The following is a 21,608-nucleotide window of genomic DNA, read 5'->3' on the forward strand; positions in this document are numbered from 1 at the left end:
CTGGGACCCATGCTTCCAGAGCTCAGAGCTAATCCCCTCGTGGAGGTGGATTACCAGGAGTGCTGGGGAAGCTCTGAAGTTTCCAGTGTAGACATACCCTTAGGTCGGCATAGCTATGTCTCTCAAGGGGTTTTAAAAAGTCCACATCCCTGATCAGTGTAGTTAAGACATCCTAAATTCCCATGTAGACAGTGCAAGGTTTTTAGGAGAATTCTTCTGTTGACCTAGCTATCACCTCTCAGGGACATGCATTACCTATGCTGATGGGAGATTCCCTCCTATCGGTGTAGGTAGTGTCTATGCTGATGCACTACAGCAGCACAACTGTCATTGTAGTATTTTAAGTGTAGACAAGTCCTGACATTCCGCAGACCTGAAGAAGAGCTCTGTGTAGCTTGAAAGTGTCTCTTTCACCAATAAAAGCTGGTCCAATAAAAGCTATTACCTCACTCACTCTGTGTCTCTAAATTCCCCTTATTTCTCACATAGTTGAAGACCTCCAACCTGGGGGGAAGCCTAGGCTACAACACAACAGCTCTAACAATCATCAAGAAAGGAGAAAAGTGTGTTGTGTTTGTTAATGTAATTTAGCTCTCTTGATTGAAAAAAAACACACACCTTTCTGCCATATGCACAAATCCAAAGGAATTAAGCAATAGTTTAAAGGATTCCTGAACTGGGGCTGTAGGGAATCCGAGATCTCAGACCTAGTACTCAGAAGTTTCTAATGCCTGATCCTGTGTTTAGACCACACCCATCTCTCTATTTTATAGAAATATGGTTAACCAAAAAGGACTAATCCAAAGGTGCTTCTGTTCTAACCTGACTAATTACAATTGATTTTGACAACACTGGTCTCAGGTTGGGTGCATAATGTCAGCACTCCAGGAGTCCTTTCATTCTTTTGTGAAACCTTCAAATAAGCTCAGAGCTCTAGTCTGAGGGAATGTGGATGTAAATTGAGTGAGAATAGTTCAGCTCCACTGGTAGAGTGGCAGAACATGGGTTTCTAAAGACCCAATAAACAGAAGAAAACTCAGAGGGAGTGGGAGTGGAGAATAAAATATACTGGATAGGGGCAAGTAGTAAGCTACTTTGTATTTAATATTACAGTATTTGTATTGAACTGTATGTGAGAGAGAAAGTCACATATGGTCTCCACTACCTCTCTTTGAGCAAAATGGAGAATAATTGCAATTTATGGGTTAGATCAGTGGTTCTGAAACTTGTTCTGCTGCTTGTGCAGGGAAAGCCCCCAGTGAGCTGGGCTGGTTTGTGTTCCTGTCGCGTCCGCGGGTTCTGCTGATTGTGGCTCCCAGTGGCCGCAGTTCACTGCTCCACGCCAATGGGAGCTGCTGGAAGCGGCGCAGGCAGAGAGACGTACTGGCGCCGCTTCCAGCAGCTCCCATTGGCTTGGAGCAGCGAACTGCGGCCACTAGGAGCCGCTATGAGCCCGAACCCACGGACACAGCAGGTACACAAACCAGTCCAGCCCGCCAGGGACTTTCCTACACAAGCGGCGGAACAAGTTTAGAAACCACTGGCTTAGATTAATCCCTGGTATAACCCCACTGAAATCAATAGAATCAGACCTAGTATTCTTTTGGCCCCATGAATCAACTGTGAGCAAACTATCAAGCTATGATTCTAAATAAGCCATGCTGTAATATGTTATAAAAAGAGAATGTAATAAAAATAACCTAGATTTGCTCAATTTACATATATTGCAAGCATAATTTTTAGTTAATCTAGGATTTTCCAGGAAACAGCCTTGTTAGATAAACCCTATTTATGTTTTCTGTTATTGTATTTTAAATTATTCAGAAGTCTACAACACATTATAGTGCAGTTCATTAATTTTCAGTCTGCAGGTTAGTAGGGAGTGAATTTATTTAATCATGCATGTAAAATTACTAGATTTTTTAAAAACTTTTGCTGATTTCAGCATGTTTGAAACTGTACAACACAGCCCTAAGCAAAATATGTACCATCTAGCAGAAAAAGGACAAATAATTTTTTTTGTCTTAAAATGAATTTTCTGATTCAATAGCTAGGACCCAAATCATTAATGCTAACACATTATTTTTTGGTCTGTCTTGTATCTTCAGGATAAAGTCAGAATTAGCAATTTGTGTGTGACTCAGGACTGATCTGAAGAATTTCACACATGCAAATATGTGAAGCAATTAATTCTGAGAAGTAGAAGCCCTTATTTCACAGGTACGGTTAGAATACTTATGGGAATTTTCATTTAAATCAAGTATCAGTGCTACATTTAAAAGAATGCAAACAGCTCAGTCATCCTCTCACAGGCTCTTAATGCACATCAGTCACTTCCACAACTGCTTCAATAAGCATTTGAAAGGTTTGCATATATTCCTTAGTGGGTGTGTTTTTTTAAAAGTAGATTTACAACAGTGCTTTGTGGAGTGACAGGGAAGCTCTACAACTAAAAATATAAAGTGGATTATGTTCTTCTCTATAGTTCCTCTCCAGCTCGGATGCAGATGAAAATGGAGAGTACCATGGTTTATGCTGATGAACATTGTGCTGTGTTACTCGTGCTAGTAAGCTGAAATCTGCTAAGAGAGTAGGCATTGAAAAATAGTGGGCTTCAAGAATACTGTACCCAACATACATTATGAATCACTGGCTTGACAGCTTTCTCAGGCTGTCCTTCTGAAATCTCCTTCCAGATGTCCAACCAATAGCTTCAACTTAACATGGTCAAAGCTTAATTCCTGAACTTTCCCTCTCCCTGATTTTTCTGTCACAGCAGTGTATCCAATAAATGTTTTTTTGTGACCTATGAGAATGGATCTGAAGCTCACACTTCATTTCCTGTTGGACAAGTCTCCAATCACAAAATTATCACCATAATTTAAGCTAACAAGCACAATCTGATGCAATCTCAGCTAGAGATGGGGCCCAAATGAAGGAAGATCAAATTCAAATTCAAATCAGAGCTTTGCAGCTGGTGCCTATCACTAGGAATTGTATCCAAATCAAAACCTTGAACCCAATTCCTTTTGAGCTGAGGGAAAATTTGGATCCAAATATTGCAGTTCAGCCCCATTTCTAGAGTAAAACAGGACAAAGACTGAGTAGGAACAGAATCTTAAATGTTTTCTCAGCCATTATGGTGGGCTCTCCAAGACTGAAGTACATTGGTGCTGTGTGTATGTGTGTGTGTTTTGTGGTAGCCCTGCATTGCTTCTGTCCCGGATCCTGTATGGCTATAGGTGGAGCCATTCCTTGTGTATCCCCCCAAGTAGTCTACCTGTTCACCATTTTCAGCACAAGCAGGCCATCCAGTGTAGCAGTGCTGCTGATGCCACATGGTTTCCCAGGCTCTCCAGCCCACCCGCTTGCTACTGGAGCAGGATAGAGAGTTATGCCCTAGTTGTAGTGGCTGGCCCAAAGTCCACATGCTTTGCATGCTGGACATATAAATGAGAGTCTAGTTATTTAATTCTTAGCACTGAGTTAAATGTTTATGGTGGGAATCTGCAACCAGGAATGTAATATTACCCATACACTTATTTAGATACTGGTGCTATGCAACCATAGAATCCTTGGGAGAAAGTACTGTGTTTTAGAGCTAAAACAACTACAGCAGTGAGAAATCCCCAGATGTAAAATGTAGACAAAATCGTACATATTCATTCAATCCTCTGTTAGTGCTAGCTCCAGGCTTGGCATAGGAGATTGGTAAAAACTGGTGCATGAATCTCTCTTTGCCTAGGAAACCATCTCACATCCCTTCCTAAGGGCTTAATGCAGCTGCTACTGGAAAAGGCTGCCCATTGACTTCAATAGGCAATGGATCAAGTCCTAAGCCTGCCTATAGCCCTCTTGTATCTGAATTTCTGAAACCTTTAGGATCAGATATTTAGCTGTGAATCTTTACCTATTTAAACCACTAGGAGATGTGACCTTTAAAGGGTATGTTGAGGTTTGGGGTTTGGGTTAGAGGCCAGGCATCTGCTGGATAAACTCTGCAGTGTTCACAAATTGAAATAGATTGCACCAAGTTAGATAAACAGAGAACTTCAGTCTCTGAAACCATTACGCATGTGCAAGAATTAAAAAGTGTGAAAAAGTTCTAACTACATTTTAGAACCCTTTGAACCATTAAAAATTCAATAGAATTCAAAAGAATGCAACAGAATTTTAAAATTATCTTAGCTTCTCTCATATCATGGAGCAATAAAAATCTTACTAAAATAAGTTTCTCACCATGGAAACATTTTCAAGAGGCAACAATCTTTAACCACTGTTTCTTCAGGCACACTGATATCCCTTAAAATAAAACATGAGCTACAGAAAAATAACTCTGTGTTCCCACTCCACTGTCATTCAAATTGTATTCTGAACATTAAAACATTGATGGATGCTCTAGAGACATTACTGTACATTTTAATGCCATTACTAGCACAAGGGGAAAAGCCTTGTGTCATAAACAGATAGTAATGTCTCTTACATCTGGAAAGAAGTACCTGAAACACCTGACCAGAGGACCAATCAGGAAACCAGATTTTTTCAGATCTGGGTGGAGGGAAGTTTGTGTGTGAGTCCTTTGTTCTTGGGTCTTCTGCCTGTACTTTCTCGGCTATGAGAAGTGATTTTTTTTGTCTTCTGCCTTTCTAATTTTCTGTTTTCCAGTTGTAAGTACAAAAGATCAGATAGTGATTTATATGTTTTTTTGTATTTACATGTTTATAGTTGCTGGAGTGCTTTGAATTGTATTTTTTTAAAATAAGGCTGTTTATTCATATTTCTTTTAAGCAATTGACCCTGTATTTGTCACCTTGATACAGAGAGACCATTTTTTTGTATTTTTTTTTTACATAAAGCTTTTTTTTTTAAGACCTGTTGGAGTTTTTTTTTAGTGGGGAACTTCAGGGAATTGAGTCTGTGCTCACCAGGGAATTGGTGGGAGGAAGAAGTCAGGGGGAAATCTGTGTGTGTTAGATTTACTAGCCTGACTTTGCATTCCCTCTGGGTGAGGGGGAAAGAGAGATTAGTACTTCTGTTTTCCAAGGCTGGAAACGGGGAGGGTGGAATCCCTCTGTTTAGATTCACGGAGCTTGCTTCTGTGTGTCTCTCCAGGAACAACTGGAAGGGGGAAGGGAAAAAGTTTATTTCCCTTTGTTGTGAGACTCAAAGGATTTGGGTCTTGGGGTCCCCAGGGAAGGTTTGGGGGGACCAGAGTGCCCCAAAACACTCATTTTTTGGGTGGTGGCAGCTTTACCAGGTCCAAGCTGGTAACTAAGCTTGTAGGTTTTTATGCTAACCCCCATATTTTGGACGCTAAGGTCCAAATCTGGGACTAGGTTATGATATGAGTGGCAGTGGTGAGATAGATAGAATCCAGAAGCCAGTAGGAATATTATATTTTTCTTTTCTCTGCTAGGGGCTTTTAAGCAGAGAGAAACAGTTTGGTTTTTAAAGGGAACCAGAGAGAATTTTTTTTTCTGCTCTCTCTGGCAGTTTTTGGCTTGCATATTAAGCAAGGAACCATTAAGGGACTATTAAGGGTCTTTTGTGACAATAGCACTCCCATTGAGAGTCATTACCAGCACTATACACATGCAAATAAAGTGGTTTTTCTGGTTTACTTTACATTTAAAAGATTAGCTAGCGGAAGAAAGGGAAAAAGGCACTGTTGCTAGGCAGACCCCAAGAGACAACAGAGCCTGCAGTTCAGACAATAAACACCAGAGGGCACCCCAACACAAGAAAACAGGAACCATGACTTCTAAGGCAAAAATGTAGGCAGAGAGACAAATAAAAGACGCAGAGCACAAGTGAGATATGGAAAAAAAATACAGGAACTAGAAATAAAACAAAAAGAGATGGATCTAAGAGAAAGAGAAAGAGGAAGAGAAAGAGAGGCGGCCCACAGAAGAGAACAAGAAGACAGAGAGGCAGCTTACAAAAGAGAGCAAGCAGCCAAAGATGCAGACCACCAGAAACAGCTGGAACTCCAGAGGGAAGCCCACCGGCAGGCCCTGGAATTAGAAAAGGCTAAACAAAACATAGCCAACCCTAACAACCCTGCGCCAATGATTGTTCCACAGCACAGAAAATTTCCCACCTACAAGGCAGGTGATGACACCGAGGCCTTCTTGGAAAATTTTGAAAGAGCCTGTCTTGGGTATCACATCTCTGAAGACCAGTACATGGTAGAATTAAGGCCACAGCTCAGTGGACCTTTAGCAGAGGTGGCAGCTGAAATGCCTAAGGAGAACATGAACGACTATAAACTTTTTCAAACCAAGGCCAGATACAGAATGGAAATAACCCCGGATCATGCCCGTCGGCGTTTCAGAACCCAAAAGTGGAAACCAGATGTGTCATTTCCCAAACACGCCTACTACGTTGGAAAAAATTATGAGGCCTGGATATCAGAACACAATGTTAAATCCTTGGAAAAACTGCACCTCCTCATACAAATGGAGCAGTTCTTGGATGGTGTTCCTGAGCACATAACACGGTACATACAAGATGGAAAACCCAAAAATCTCACCGAGGCAGGGGAGATTGGAGCCAGATGGATAGAAGTGGCAGAAAGCAAGAAAGCTACTGTCAAGGGGAACAAATACCCCAGAGGGCACACCGACCATAAACCCTACAACCGAGGACAACCAAAGACCCCACCTACAACCCAAGGAAAGCCACAGACACACTATTCTTCCACCTCACCAGTCTCCAGTAACCCACCTCAACCCAGTGACCCATCAGATGGAAGATGCTTTAAGTGTAATGAACTGGGACATATCAAGGCCAACTGTCCAAAGAACACCATCCAAGTGCAGTTCATTACACCACCATCACCCAAAAAATCCCCAGGCCCAGATGCCTCTCAAATACCCTTGGAGTGAAGGGAAAATTTGAGAGTGGGTGGAAAGAAGGTTACTGCGTGGAGAGACACGGGGGCCCAAGTGTCAGCTATCCACCAATCCTTCGTAGATCCCAAATTCATCAACCCAAAGGGCCAAGTGACAACTTACCCCTTCATGTCACAAGCTGTAGACTTGCCTACAGTTAAACTGCCTGTCCAGTACAAAGGCTGGTCAAAAATGTGAACTTTTGCAGTCTATAACAATTATCCTATCCCCATTCTACTGGGGAAAGACTTGGCCAACCAGGTGAAGCGGGCCAAGCAAGTAAAAATGGTTACACGTAGCCAAACCAGGCAAGCTTCCAGACCCATTCCTGTTCCTAAGCCGTCCACAGATGCCCCGTCTGTGTTACCAAAGACCCAGGCAGAGGTAGTGGACCTGGATTCCATGCCAACCACTAAAACAGCCACAGCACCTCCAGTCCCAGGCCCGAAACTGGAACAGCAACCAGCACCAGCATTTGCAACCAGATCTTCAAACTCAACGCCAAAGGGCACCAGCAAGCCAAAACTGGCAAAACCAACAAACAGCCATACCCAAAAGGCTCAGCCAGAGCCTAAAATACCCTCAGGTGCACCAGCGGAAAGTGGTTCACCAGCAACGAAAACAATCCCATTACCTACATCGCTTCCAGAGGGACCAAGCCGAAGTCCACAGTCTGAGAAAGAACTGGTGACCCCAACCTCAAAGAAACAGTTCCAGACTGAGCAGAAAGCAGATAACAGCCTTCAAAAAGCTTGGGCGGCAACACAAAGCACCCCACCTCCTCTCAGCTCTTCTAATCAATCCCGGTTTGTTATAAACCAATAACTTTTATATAAAAAAATTATTTCTGGTAAACACCAAAAAAAATGGCAGCCGCAAAAACAGTTGGTGGTTCCAACTAAGTACCGGGGGAAGCTCTTAAGCTTAGCCCCTTAATCATCCCACTGGCCATGCTGGAGTAAACAAAACCAAGAACCGGTTGGGGAAGCCCTTCCACTGGGAGGGGATGGGCAAGGACGTTGCCAAGTATGTCCGGTCTTGTGAGGTATGCCAAAGAGTGGAAAAACCCCAAAACCAGGTCAAGGCCCCTCTCCAGCCACTCCCCATAATTAAGGTCCCATTTCAGCAAGTAGCTGTGAATATTCTGGGTCCTTTCCCAAAAAAGACACCCAGAGGAAAGCAGTACGTACTGACTTTCGTAAACTTTGTTACCCAATGGCCGGAAGCTGTAGCTCTAGGCAACACCAGGGCTAACACTGTGTGCCTGGCCCTAACAGACATTTTTGCCAGGGTAGGTTGGCCCTCCGACATCCTTACTGATTCAGGATCTAATTTCCTGGCAAGGACCATGCAAAAACTGTGAAAAACGCATGGGGTGAACCACTTGGTTGCCACCTTGTACCACCATCAAACCAATGGCCTGGTGAAAAGGTTTAATAAAACTTTGGGGGCCATGATACGTAAATTTGTCAACAAACACTCCAATAATTGGGACCTAGTGTTGCAGCAGTTTAGGGTTTTCACCGTTTAAACTTGTGTATGGTCACGAGGTTAAGGGGCCATTACAGTTGGTAAAGCAGCAATGGGAGGGGTTTACGCCTTCTCCAGGAACTAACATTCTGAACTTTGTAAGCAACCTACAAAGCACCCTCCGACACTCCTTAGCCCTTGCTAAAGAAAACCTAAAGAATGCTCAGAAAAAGCAAAAGGCCTGGTATAACAAACATGCCAAAAAACGTTCCTTCAAGGTAGAAGACCAGGTTATGGTCTTGAAGGCGCAACAGGCCCATAAGATGGAAGCATCATGGAAAGGGCCATTCACAGTCCAAAAGTGCCTGGGAACTGTAAACTACCTCATAGCATTTCCCAATTCCTCACTAAAGCCCAAAGTGTACCATGTTAATTCTCTCAAGCCTTTCTATTCCAAAAACTTACAGGTTTGTCAGTTTACAGTCCAGGGAGATAATGCTAAGTGGCCTAACGGTGTCTACTACAACGGAAAAAAAACGGTGGCGTAAAAAAGGTGAACCTCTCAACCACCCTGAAACGTCTGCAGCGGCGACAAATCAAGAAGCTGTGTACTAGCTTCACCCCATTGTTCTCAGCCACCCCAGGACGAACTAAACGGGCATACCACTCCATTAACACAGGTAATGCTCACCCCATTAAAACCCCACCCTACCGGGTGTCTCCTCATGCCCAAGCTGCTATAAAACAAAAAATCCAAAACATGCTACAAATGGGTATAATCCGCTCATCTACCAGTGCATGGGCATCTCCAGTGGTTCTGGTACCCAAACCAGATAAAAAAATATGCTTTTGCGTGGACTACCGTAAGCTAAATGCGGTAACTCGTCCAAACAACTATCCAATGCCATGCACCAATAAGCTATTAAAAAAGTTGGAACGTGCCCAGTTCATCTCTACAATAAACTTAACCAAGGGGTACTGGCAAGTACCGCTAAATAAACCTGCCAAAAAAAGGTCAGCATTCGTCACCCATGCGGGGGTGTATAAATTTAATGTCCTTCCTTTTGGCCTTCAAAATGCACCCACCACCTTCCAAAGGCTAATAGATGGTCTACTAGCAAAACTAAAAAAGTATGCAGTTGCCTACCTCAATAATATGGCCATTTTTTCAAACTCCTGGCCCAAACACCTACTACACCTAAAAAAGGTCTTTAAGCACATCAGGCAGGCCAAACTAACTGTTAAGGCCAAAAAGTGTCAAATAGGCCAAAACAAAGTAACTTACCTGGGCACCAGGTGGGTCAAAAACCCATAAACCCCCTACAGGCCAAGGTAAATGCTATCCAAAAGTGGCCTGTCCCAAGGTCAAAAAAACAGGTCCAATCCTTCTTAGCTTGGCCGGGTACTACAGGCAATTTGTACCACACTACAGCCAAATCTCTGTCCCACTAACAGACCTGACCAAAAAAACCCAGCCAAATGCAGTTAACTAAACTAATAAGTGTCAAAAGGCCTTTACCCAACTTAAGGCAACGCTCATGTCTGACCCTGTGCTCAGGGCCCCGGACTTTGACAAGCCATTCCTAGTAACCACGGATGCATCTAAGCGTGGTATAGGAGCAGTTCTCATGCAGAAAGCAATGGATCACAACTTCCATCCTGTCGTGTTTCTCAGCAAAAAACTGTCTAAAAAAAAAAGTCACTGGTCAATCAGTAAAAAAAAAATGCTATGCCATTGTGTACGCCCTAAAAAAGCTACGTCCATATGTTTGGGGATGGCGGTTCCAGCTGCAAACTAACCATGCTGCACTAAAGTGGCTTCATACTGCCAAGGGAAACAACAAAAAACTTCTTCATTAAAGTTTGTCTCTCCAAAATTTTAATTTTAAAATTCAGCACATCTCAAAAGCTTCTAACAAAGTAGCTGCTGCACTCTCCTGTAAAAGTTTCCCAAAATCCAGTAGTTAAAAAGTGTTCTTAAAATGTAAAAGTCTGTTAGTTATATACTTAGTGGTATATGTAAAGGTGCATGTGTTGTATTAATCTGTTTATTTTAAAGTTCTAAAAGGAAATCGCCGCTAGTGAGCTTCCCCACTGTCTGCAATTTGGGGGGCGTGTCATAAACAGATAGCTAAGGGTTATTGTCTCTTACACCTGGAAAGAAGTACCTGAAACACCTGACCAGAGGACCAATCAGGAAACCAGACTTTTTCAGATCTGGGTGGAGGGAAGTTTGTGTGTGAGTCCTTTGTTCTTGGGTCTTCTGCCTGTACTCTCTCGGCTATGAGAAGTGATTTTTTCTGTCTCCTGCCTTTCTAATCTTCTGTTTCCCATTTGTAAGTACAAAAGATCAGATAGTGATTTATATGTTTTTTTGTATTTACATGTCTATAGTTGCTGGAGTGCTTTGAATTGTATTTTTTTAAAATAAGGCTGTTTATTCATATTTCTTTTAAGCAATTGACCCTGTATTTGTCACCTTGATACAGAGAGACCATTTTTTTGTAGTTTTCTTTCTTTTTACATAAAGCTTTCTTTTTAAGACCTGTTGGAGTTTTTCTTTAGTGGGGAACTCCAGGGAATTGAGTCTGTGCTCACCAGGGAATTGGTGGGAGGAAGAAGTCAGGGGGAAATCTGTGTGTGTTAGATTTACTAGCCTGACTTTGCATTCCCTCTGGGTGAGGGGGAAAGAGAGATTAGTACTTCTGTTTTCCAAGGCTGGAAACGGGGAGGGTGGAATCCCTCTGTTTAGATTCACGGAGCTTGCTTCTGTGTGTCTCTCCAGGAACACCTGGAGGGGGGAAGGGAAAAGGTTTATTTCCCTTTGTTGTGAGATTCAAGGGATTTGGGTCTTGGGGTCCCCAGGGAAGGTTTGGGGGGACCAGAGTGCCCCAAAACACTCTAATTTTTTGGGTGGTGGCAGCTTTACCAGGTCCAAGCTGGTAACTAAGCTTGGAGGTTTTCATTCTAACCCCCATATTTTGGACGCTAAGGTCCAAATCTGGGACTAGGTTATGATACCTTGAAAATAGGCCAAACAGCCAACATTTTGGCCATGAACAGCATTCAACATAGTAATAAAACATGATTATCAGTGAACTATTTTTTACCTTTATTTATGATTTTGGCATAATACACCATCATGTATGTGATGCAGAGTACAAATCAAATATCATAACTTGCTGAGCATTAAACATTGTATCCACAGCAATACCAAAAGAATGCAGCAAGATCCTTATTTACGCCTTAATTAAAAATTATAATAGTAACTGGATTTTTAATAGCCTCTTGTCAGCATCCTTGGCTTGAAAGGAAGAAGTTCAGATCAGGTGCTGTTGAGGATTGCTCCCCAAAAATCCTATCAGCTTGAATAATGCTCTTACTAGAGAGCTTCCAGTATTTTAACTCTGTTTACAGGTTTGTTTATTCATTTTACTCATGGCTAAAAATGGTGCTCTGGTGGGACTGCTCATTATTCAGCTTACTAAATTTTAGGAAGGGGTGTGCAGACTTTCAGTTTAAGAAGAAATTTCCCGAAGTCTATTTTGGCCCAATGTTGACAGAGCTTTAGTGTTCATTGAGAGACACAGAAAATACATTATTGTTTTGACTTGAGGGTGCAATTTTCCAGCAATTCTTGAGTTTGTGCCAAATCCTACTCCCTTTTCCTGGAGAAGAGGGTGGGTTGAGGAAAGCAGGATTGGGATCTCTGTAGTATTTTCAATTTTTGTTTTTAGTTCCAACTTTTCAACTAAAAATATCAAAAAAATATTCTTCAGAGAAAAATGTTAAAGAGTGTATAGAAACATGTCTCAACAGATGATTATTTATGTTTATTTTGCAGCACCCAAAAACATGGCAGGAACACTGCAGTAAAAAGAAAACACAATCCCTGCCTGGCAGACTTCATGGTTTTGGTGCCCAGTCCTTCAACTGACAGCACACAAGTGTTGTGTCCATGTGGGGCCCCCATGACTCTGCATGGCACAGTCATGTGGGGCCCCCATGACTCTGCATGGCACAGTAGTCTGCTCCTACACTGTCAATTGCAGGTTTAAAATCTAACTTCACACGTGATGCAGTGGGACAGGCATAGCACGAAAACAGCACAAAGGATGTCAGTGAGAATATAAGGTCACTCAGTTACTCAGCAAAGGGTAGGGCATGGCATGGTGCAGCCAAAGCTTTTTGTATGGACTCCAAGTTCAGGATTAAGTCCTTCTTCAGTTAGGATAACAGTCCCAAAATTTTGCTGCCTATCTGATGTGTCCCAACCTCTTGAGCCTAGGACCTTAGGACCTTTCTGAACCGCCAAAAAACTTTGGTTCAACTCAAGGGATGGGAGAAGATTTGGGTTGATTCTTTATGTCCAAACACAATTGAAAATCCCTTATTAAAAACAAGCTAAATCATAAAAACAAATATCAGAATCAAGATAGTTATCTGCAGCATAGATGAATGTGTGAAGTAGAGAGTCTGAGAGCCAGATTTTAAAGGTATACAGAAGAGCCTTAAGATACAGATAGGCACCTACTGGGGTTTTTAAATCTTTATACACTTAAATATTTTTAAAAACTAGCCTGAAATAGCTTGGCCAAAATCACAGACAGGAATTCTGCAGCAGGACTGGAAACTCAACCCAGTTCTCCTGATTCTCGATCCAGTGACTTTAACTCAAAACCATCCTTCACCTCTGAGAGTGTACCCATAAGCAATTTCCATGTCAAATTTTTACAGTGTGAGTCTGGACAGAAAAGCAAACATAACGCAAATTATACCTTGGGGTTCCAAATTAATTCACTAGCAATGACTCTGAGGTCAAATTTACTCAGTTTATAAATCAAAGTGTGACTTCTCTCAGTGCCAGCACTGGCAGCTTAACCTAGCGTCTGGAAATCAAGCTGTGCTCTTTTCAGCCTCATACATCCTCACCAACAATCACCAGGACTAACAATTCTGGGATCAGAAACTAGCCTGCAATTTTGTTGATGATGCATATGGTAGAAGTGATTATAGCGTTCCCTTCTACATCTACACTGTCAGTAAGTGCTGACAGTAGAAAAAATATGCTTGTTAGTAAGCTAAGCAGATTCTACGTAGAGTAATAATGGTACTTGATATTTTATACAGCACTTTTAATCTAAGGATGTTGAAGTACATTTACAGTGTTATTTAATTAAGCCTCACAGTGCTGTTTGGGATAGGTATTATCTTCATTTTACATGTGAGTAAACTGAGGTACAGAGAGGCTAATAGCTACACAGTGAGAAAATGTCAAAGCCAAGAGGAGTGCTGGTACTCTGCCTCTTGCACTGTTAGATTGCACTAGTCACTGTGCCCTCAGCCAGATAGGATATGGGTTTAACTGAGGCTAGAATCTTGCATGTAGATTGGCTGAGAAGGTGCCATTTTTTAAAAGTAACACTCTTCTGATCATAACAACAATTTAGTTTAATAATAAAGGACAATGTCAAGACTGGTGGGTTTTACTTTTCAACCATCTGACACTCCTGCAACTGTTGTTATGAGTAACCAAGTTATAATTTTCATTGTGATCATAACTGTAGAATAGCCATTACGAAACAAGTCATTTAGAACTTTAGAAACACTCTGTATTTACAGGGTCTGATTCTAATCTTAGACCAGTTCTAAACCTGTGCAACTCCAATTACTTTAACTGAATGATTCTTGATTTACACCAGTGTGAAATCATAATCTCCCATATTGTAATGTTTTAGCTGTTTTTGCAGCTTTTTTATCTTCTTAAAAATAATAAAAAGCCTTTTCTTAGAAAGCATCATTTTTATATCTCAAAAACACTTCTCAAGAAAATACAATAGTGTTAGCTTATCATCTAAGCAATCATTTCTGTTGTAATCTTCCTAGATTAGTGATCTAAAACAATCTACTAGCTGTGATAAAAGGAAATTTGCTAGATAATAAAAATTTTGCAGGCTGTTTTCCTTAGCTTCGTATATCAGTTTTCAGTCTAGAGAATGCTAACCTCCTGGGGTATTATTTCCCTATTTCCCAGAGGATAGTGTTGTGTATGTAAGAACTACAATATGTCACAATGTGTGGCTTCATTGATTAACCATAAAAACTGTAATGAAACTGGCGCTGATCCCTGCAGCACTTCTTCAGACATGCCATAGAACCTTTAAAGGGTCACTACTTGTTTTCTGCTGCACGGATAATCTTGCAACCACCAGATAACTTGCTAACCAAATCTAAAACAAGCTGCTTACAGTTGGATCATAAGGGTAACAGAGTCTAGTCTGTTTTTTTCCCCAGTTAAAACTAAAACTAAGGGCTGAATACTCAAAATAAGTTAGGTATTGTGATGCCATAATACCATAATACCACCTACCTTTTAGGTTCCTGGAAAAAGTACTGATTCTCAAGGCCTGAGTTAGGCACCTAAGCACCTATACAATGAACAGAGAGACATAGGTGCCTTAAATTTCAATCCTCAGGGAGCCACCCAAGCTAACCAATGGAAGATGCTGACCAGAGGGGTGTGTGCTAAACCCTCACAGAGATAAGCATCTAAATGTGAGCTCTAAGGGGATATCTAGCTCTGTTTGTGCTCATACCCTTTTAGCAAGAAGCTGCCTCCACAGGTGGTGGTGCCCACCATGTAACTTCTACTCCAGCAATTAGAGGATTTGCCTGTGACATAGGAGACCTGGATTCAATTTCCTCATTTCTGGCAGAGGAAGAATTGGAACAGAGATATTCCACCTCTCAGGAGAGTGCTCTAATGGCTGAGCTATGGGGTATTCTGATGGGGGCATCAGTCTTTTGCTGAAGCTGCTCCACTGTGGCTAAATAATGAAACACTGAGTTGATTTTTCCACTCTCCTGAGAGGTGGGACACCCCTGTTCAAATCCTCTCTCCCCCTCTGGCAGAGGGGGTAATTGAACCCTTGGTTTCCTATGTCCCAGGCAACTGCTTTAACCACTGGGTTAAAAGTTGTAACGACGGCTCTATCTCCTGCAGCTGGATTTTGAATGATACCTTATCCACAAGGCAGCCTCTGAGCATGCCTGCTGGGTTGGGTCCTCTACATGCCTTAGATAGCCAAGGACCTGTGTTCCCTTGGTTTGGGAATCCCTCTGGAGGAGATAGGTGGGAGATAGGCACCTATATGCCCACAGCAAGGCAGCACTGCACTTGGTCAGAGGTAGAAACATAGATGTCCAGGGAACTTTTACCCTTAAAATGTAAGTGCTGAGTGAGTTTAGGCAACTACAGTGTTAGGAGGGAGTTTTGTGCATTGCAGTGGACCCCAAACTAGGACTTAGGCACCTACGATGGTGACTTAGGTACCTAGCTCTTTTTCTGAGTATCCGACCCTAAGAGCCAAATTGAAACCTGGTGTAAGGAAGTGGAGTTGCACTAGTTTACATCAAATTTGAGTTTAGCTGACTTAATAATATTTACTTAACATAGTGAGATTGGCTCTGGTGTCTGAAAGAACTTAATTATGGAGCATCTCTGGTTGCTGCTTTGCAGCGTTAGCTCACTTTTCAGACTGATCTGGAAAGAATCCAGTCAGACACGAGAGCACATCAAGTTGGATGTTGGAGAGAAATTGCCAAACGAAAATATTTCTCCCCCAAAGGTTCTATCCTGTGTCCACTGATGTCAACTGGATAAGTTGCCATTGCCTTGGCACTCTGGGCCTTGCACACTGGCAAGGGATAACATTTCAGACTGATTAACCTGTTATGTTATTTTGTTGTTGTTGTTCTCTGTATAATAAATGGGATCCAAGTAAGACAGACAGGTTAGGTGGCTTCCATAGTCCAGACATCCTAAAAGTTTAATTTGAGATGAGAGAATTGTTTACGCCAGTCTTCCCTGCTGCAATAATGAACGTGAAGACTGCATGGGGTCCATAATCCCAGCCCCCCTTTCTCATGCACTAGCATGAAATGAAGCAATTTCTCTATATTCATTATTGTGTTAATTGCTTGCAAAAATGCAGGCAGCAAAAGTCACAATATTTTAAATTTTGGATTTCCATCACTTGCAAAATTGGCAATCACTCTGCCAAAATTAGCTACTTGTTTGTTTTGGGCCTATTTAAAAATTGTTTTTGATAGATAAGTGCATTTTTTAGTGGAAAGAGCTAGTGGAAAACTGGAGTTCTGTGTAGGATAACTCATATTTGACTTCAAAAGCATATAAAATTAGTGTGAGACTAAATAGATCTTTTTAAATTTGCCTGTTTAAACAGTCTCATATTTCTCACAACAACATGCACAGAAGCCGTGACAAATTCCCACTCTGGATGGTGTGAGCTCAGCTCCGTAGGACACCTGACTAATGTTTGTTAATTTCTCTAGTAATACACTTTAATTGAAATGGATGCATATTGAACTTAGCTGATAATGTTTCACTATCTCCTGTCAATGTCATTAAAACCAGTGCATTCATTCTGAAGTCAGTATGCTGCAAACAACATTAGTACCATTTTAACAGGGTCACTACTATTTCACATTTGATGACAATATATATCTCCAGATCAGTGGCACTGCTATGGGCACCCGCATGGCCCCACAATATGCCAATATCTTCATGGCCGACCTGGAACAACGCTTCCTCAGCTCTCGTCCACTCACACCCCTTCTCTGTCTACGCTACATTGATGACATCTTCATCATCTGGACCCATGGGAAGGAGACTCTGGAAAAATTCCACCATGATTTCAACAGCTTCCACCCCACCATCAACCTCAGCCTGGACCAATCTACACGGGAGGTCCACTTTCTTGACACCACGGTGCAAATCAGTGATGGTCACATTAACACCACTCTATATCAAAAACCCACCGACCGCTATGCCTACCTTCATGCCTCCAGCTTCCATCCCGGGCACATCACACGATCCGTTGTCTACAGCCAAGCATTGAGGTACAACCGCATCTGCTCTAACCCCTCAGACAGAGACCAACACCTACAAAATCTCCACCAAGCATTCTCAAAACTACAATACCCGCACGAGGAAATAAGGAAACAGATCAACAGAGCCAGACGTGTACCCAGAAGCCTCCTACTGCAAGACAAACCCAAGAGAGAAACCAACAGGACTCCACTGGCCATCACATACAGCCCCCAGCTAAAACCCCTCCAACGCATCATCAAGGATCTACAACCCATCCTGGACAATGATCCCACACTTTCACAGGCCTTGGGTGGCAGGCCAATCCTTGCCCACAGACAACCTGCCAACCTGAAACATATTCTCACCAGTAACTGCACACCACACCATAATAACTCTTGCTCAGGAACCAATCCATGCAACAAACCTCGATGCCAACTATGCCCACATATCTACACCAGCGACACCATCACAGGACCTAACCAGATCAGCCACACCATCACTGGTTCATTCACCTGCACATCCACCAATGTAATATACGCCATCATATGCCAGCAATGCCCCTCTGCTATGTACATCGGCCAAACTGGACAGTCTCTACGGAAAAGGATAAATGGACACAAATCAGACATTAGGAATGGCAATATACAAAAACCTGTAGGAGAGCACTTCAACCTCCCTGGCCACACTATAGCAGACCTTAAGGTGGCCATCCTGCAGCAAAAAAACTTCAGGACCAGACTTCAAAGAGAAACTGCTGAGCTTCAGTTCATCTGCAAATTTGACACCATCAGCTCAGGATTGAACAAAGACTGTGAATGGCTTGCCAATTACAGAACCAGTTTCTCCTCTCTTGGTTTTCACACCTCAACTGCTAGAACAGGGCCTCATCCTCCCTGATTGAACTGACCTCGTTATCTCTAGCTTGCTTGCTAGCACACATATATATACCTGCCCCTGGATATTCCCATTACATGCATCTGAGGAAGTGGGTATTCACCCACGAAAGCTCATGCTCCAAAACGTCTGTTAGTCTATAAGGTGCCACAGGATTCTTTGCTGCTTTTACAGATCCAGACTAACACGGCTACCCTCTGATACTTGACACCATGCAAGGCACTGCATTTAGCCGTATGGAATGGAAATCCATCAACCTCATGAAGAAACTTGCACAAATACAGACAGATATCATCTTCCTTTCCAAATGCAAACGGATGGACATCATACCAAATGGACTAAAGGTAAAAAATCCGCTGCTATCTACATACTACACAGACCACAGTGAGAGATTATGTCATACTCTATCAAAAAAACTGAGGAACCACCTGATCAGCATCCTATACAGCAAACAGGAAAACATCAAAAAAGAGCTCTCCAACCTGGAGACTCTCATTAATAACCAAACTTCTATACAAACGGACTTCACTAGAATAAGACAGGAGATCTACATTACTCACTTCACCGCTCTTCAAAGGAAAAAGGACTGTAAGCTGTCTAAACTCCTACCTGCCACATGGGGCCACAACAGTGGTACCCCAACCCACCCAGCAATATCGTCAATCTATCCAACTACACACTCAGCCCAGAAGAAAAGTCTGTCCTATCTCGGGGACTCTCTTTCTGCCCTGCCACCCCCACCAACATGATACAGTTCTGTGGCGATCTGGAAGCCTACTTTCGCCGTCTCCGACTCAAAGAATACTTCCAGGACAACACTGAACAGTGCACTGATACACGGGTGCCCTCCCACCAACAGCACAAGAAAAAGAACTCCACATGGACTCCTCCTGAGGGTCGAAATGACAACCTGGACCTATACATTGAATGCTTCCGCCGGCGTGCACAGGCAGAAATCGTGGAACAACAACATCGCTTGCCTCACAACCTAAGTCGTGCAGAACGCAATGCCATCCACAGCCTCAGAAACCACCCTGACATTATCATCAAAGAGGCTGATAAAGGAGGTGCCGTTGTCATCATGAACAGGTCTGACTATCAAAAGGAGGCAGCCAGACAACTCTCCAATACCAAATTCTACAGGCCACTTCCCTCAGATCGCACTGAGGAATACACTAAGAAACTACAGCATCTACTCAGGACACTCCCTACACTAACACCAGAAGAAATCAACATACCCCTAGAGCCCCGACCAGGGTTATTCTATCTACTACCCAAGATCCACAAACCCGGAAATCCTGGACGCCCCATCATCTCGGGCATTGGCACTCTCACTGAAGGACTATCTGGATATATGGACTCTCTACTCAGACCCTATGCGACCAGCACTCCCAGCTATCTCCGCGACACCACTGATTTCCTGAGGAAACTACAATGCATTGGTGACCTCCCAGAAAACACCATCCTAGCCACCATCGATGTAGAGGCTCTCTACACAAACATCCCACACACAGATGGAATACAAGCTGTCAGGAACACTATCCCTGATGATGCCACAGCACAACTGGCTGCTGAGCTCTGTGCCTTTATACTTACACACAACTATTTCACATTTGATGACAATATATATCTCCAGATCAGTGGCACTGCTATGGGCACCCGCATGGCCCCACAATATGCCAATATCTTCATGGCCGACCTGGAACAACGCTTCCTCAGCTCTCGTCCACTCACACCCCTTCTCTATCTACGCTACATTGATGACATCTTCATCATCTGGACCCATGGGAAGGAGACTCTGGAAAAATTCCACCATGATTTCAACAGCTTCCACCCCACCATCAACCTCAGCCTGGACCAATCTACACGGGAGGTCCACTTTCTTGACACCACGGTGCAAATCAGTGATGGTCACATTAACACCACTCTATATCGAAAACCCACCGACCGCTATGCCTACCTTCATGCCTCCAGCTTCCATCCCGGGCACATCACACGATCCGTTGTCTACAGCCAAGCATTGAGGTACAACCGCATCTGCTCTAACCCCTCAGACAGAGACCAACACCTACAAAATCTCCACCAAGCATTCTCAAAACTACAATACCCGCACGAGGAAATAAGGAAACAGATCAACAGAGCCAGACGTGTACCCAGAAGCCTCCTACTGCAAGACAAACCCAAGAGAGAAACCAACAGGACTCCACTGGCCATCACATACAGCCCCCAGCTAAAACCCCTCCAACGCATCATCAAGGATCTACAACCCATCCTGGACAATGATCCCACACTTTCACAGGCCTTGGGTGGCAGGCCAATCCTTGCCCACAGACAACCTGCCAACCTGAAACATATTCTCACCAGTAACTGCACACCACACCATAATAACTCTTGCTCAGGAACCAATCCATGCAACAAACCTCGATGCCAACTATGCCCACATATCTACACCAGCGACACCATCACAGGACCTAACCAGATCAGCCACACCATCACTGGTTCATTCACCTGCACATCCACCAATGTAATATACGCCATCATATGCCAGCAATGCCCCTCTGCTATGTACATCGGCCAAACTGGACAGTCTCTACGGAAAAGGATAAATGGACACAAATCAGACATTAGGAATGGCAATATACAAAAACCTGTAGGAGAGCACTTCAACCTCCCTGGCCACACTATAGCAGACCTTAAGGTGGCCATCCTGCAGCAAAAAAACTTCAGGACCAGACTTCAAAGAGAAACTGCTGAGCTTCAGTTCATCTGCAAATTTGACACCATCAGCTCAGGATTGAACAAAGACTGTGAATGGCTTGCCAATTACAGAACCAGTTTCTCCTCTCTTGGTTTTCACACCTCAACTGCTAGAACAGGGCCTCATCCTCCCTGATTGAACTGACCTCGTTATCTCTAGCTTGCTTGCTAGCACACATATATATACCTGCCCCTGGATATTCCCATTACATGCATCTGAGGAAGTGGGTATTCACCCACGAAAGCTCATGCTCCAAAACGTCTGTTAGTCTATAAGGTGCCACAGGATTCTTTGCTGCTTTTACAGATCCAGACTAACACGGCTACCTTCTGATACAATATCTGAATTGCCCCCAAATCAAAGTTGTAAAGGGAGTTCACCTTCAAAATCTGCCAGCTTAGATATCCTCCCTTCCTCCTGCTCACAGAAAATGTCCACCACTTCTGTGGCATCTGGCCCCTTTCATCACCATCTCACCTCTTGGTGGTTGTGCCACTTCTCTTCTTGTTTTCCTTTTTTCAATGCCCCTCTGGCTGCTCCCCCCTCACTGCTCTCCTTGGTATGCTACGCTGTCCACTGGTTCATCCTTCTGTCTCCATGCCTATTTTGTTGGTTTCTTCCTCCTCCTGGAGGCAGGCCCTCACTCCATTTGCCAGCTGCTCCTGACTAACTCCCCCATCTTGCTAGTTGCTCTCTCTTT

This window comes from Gopherus evgoodei, chromosome 2 (genome assembly GCF_007399415.2).
Source record: "Gopherus evgoodei ecotype Sinaloan lineage chromosome 2, rGopEvg1_v1.p, whole genome shotgun sequence".
NCBI lineage: Eukaryota > Metazoa > Chordata > Testudines > Testudinidae > Gopherus > Gopherus evgoodei.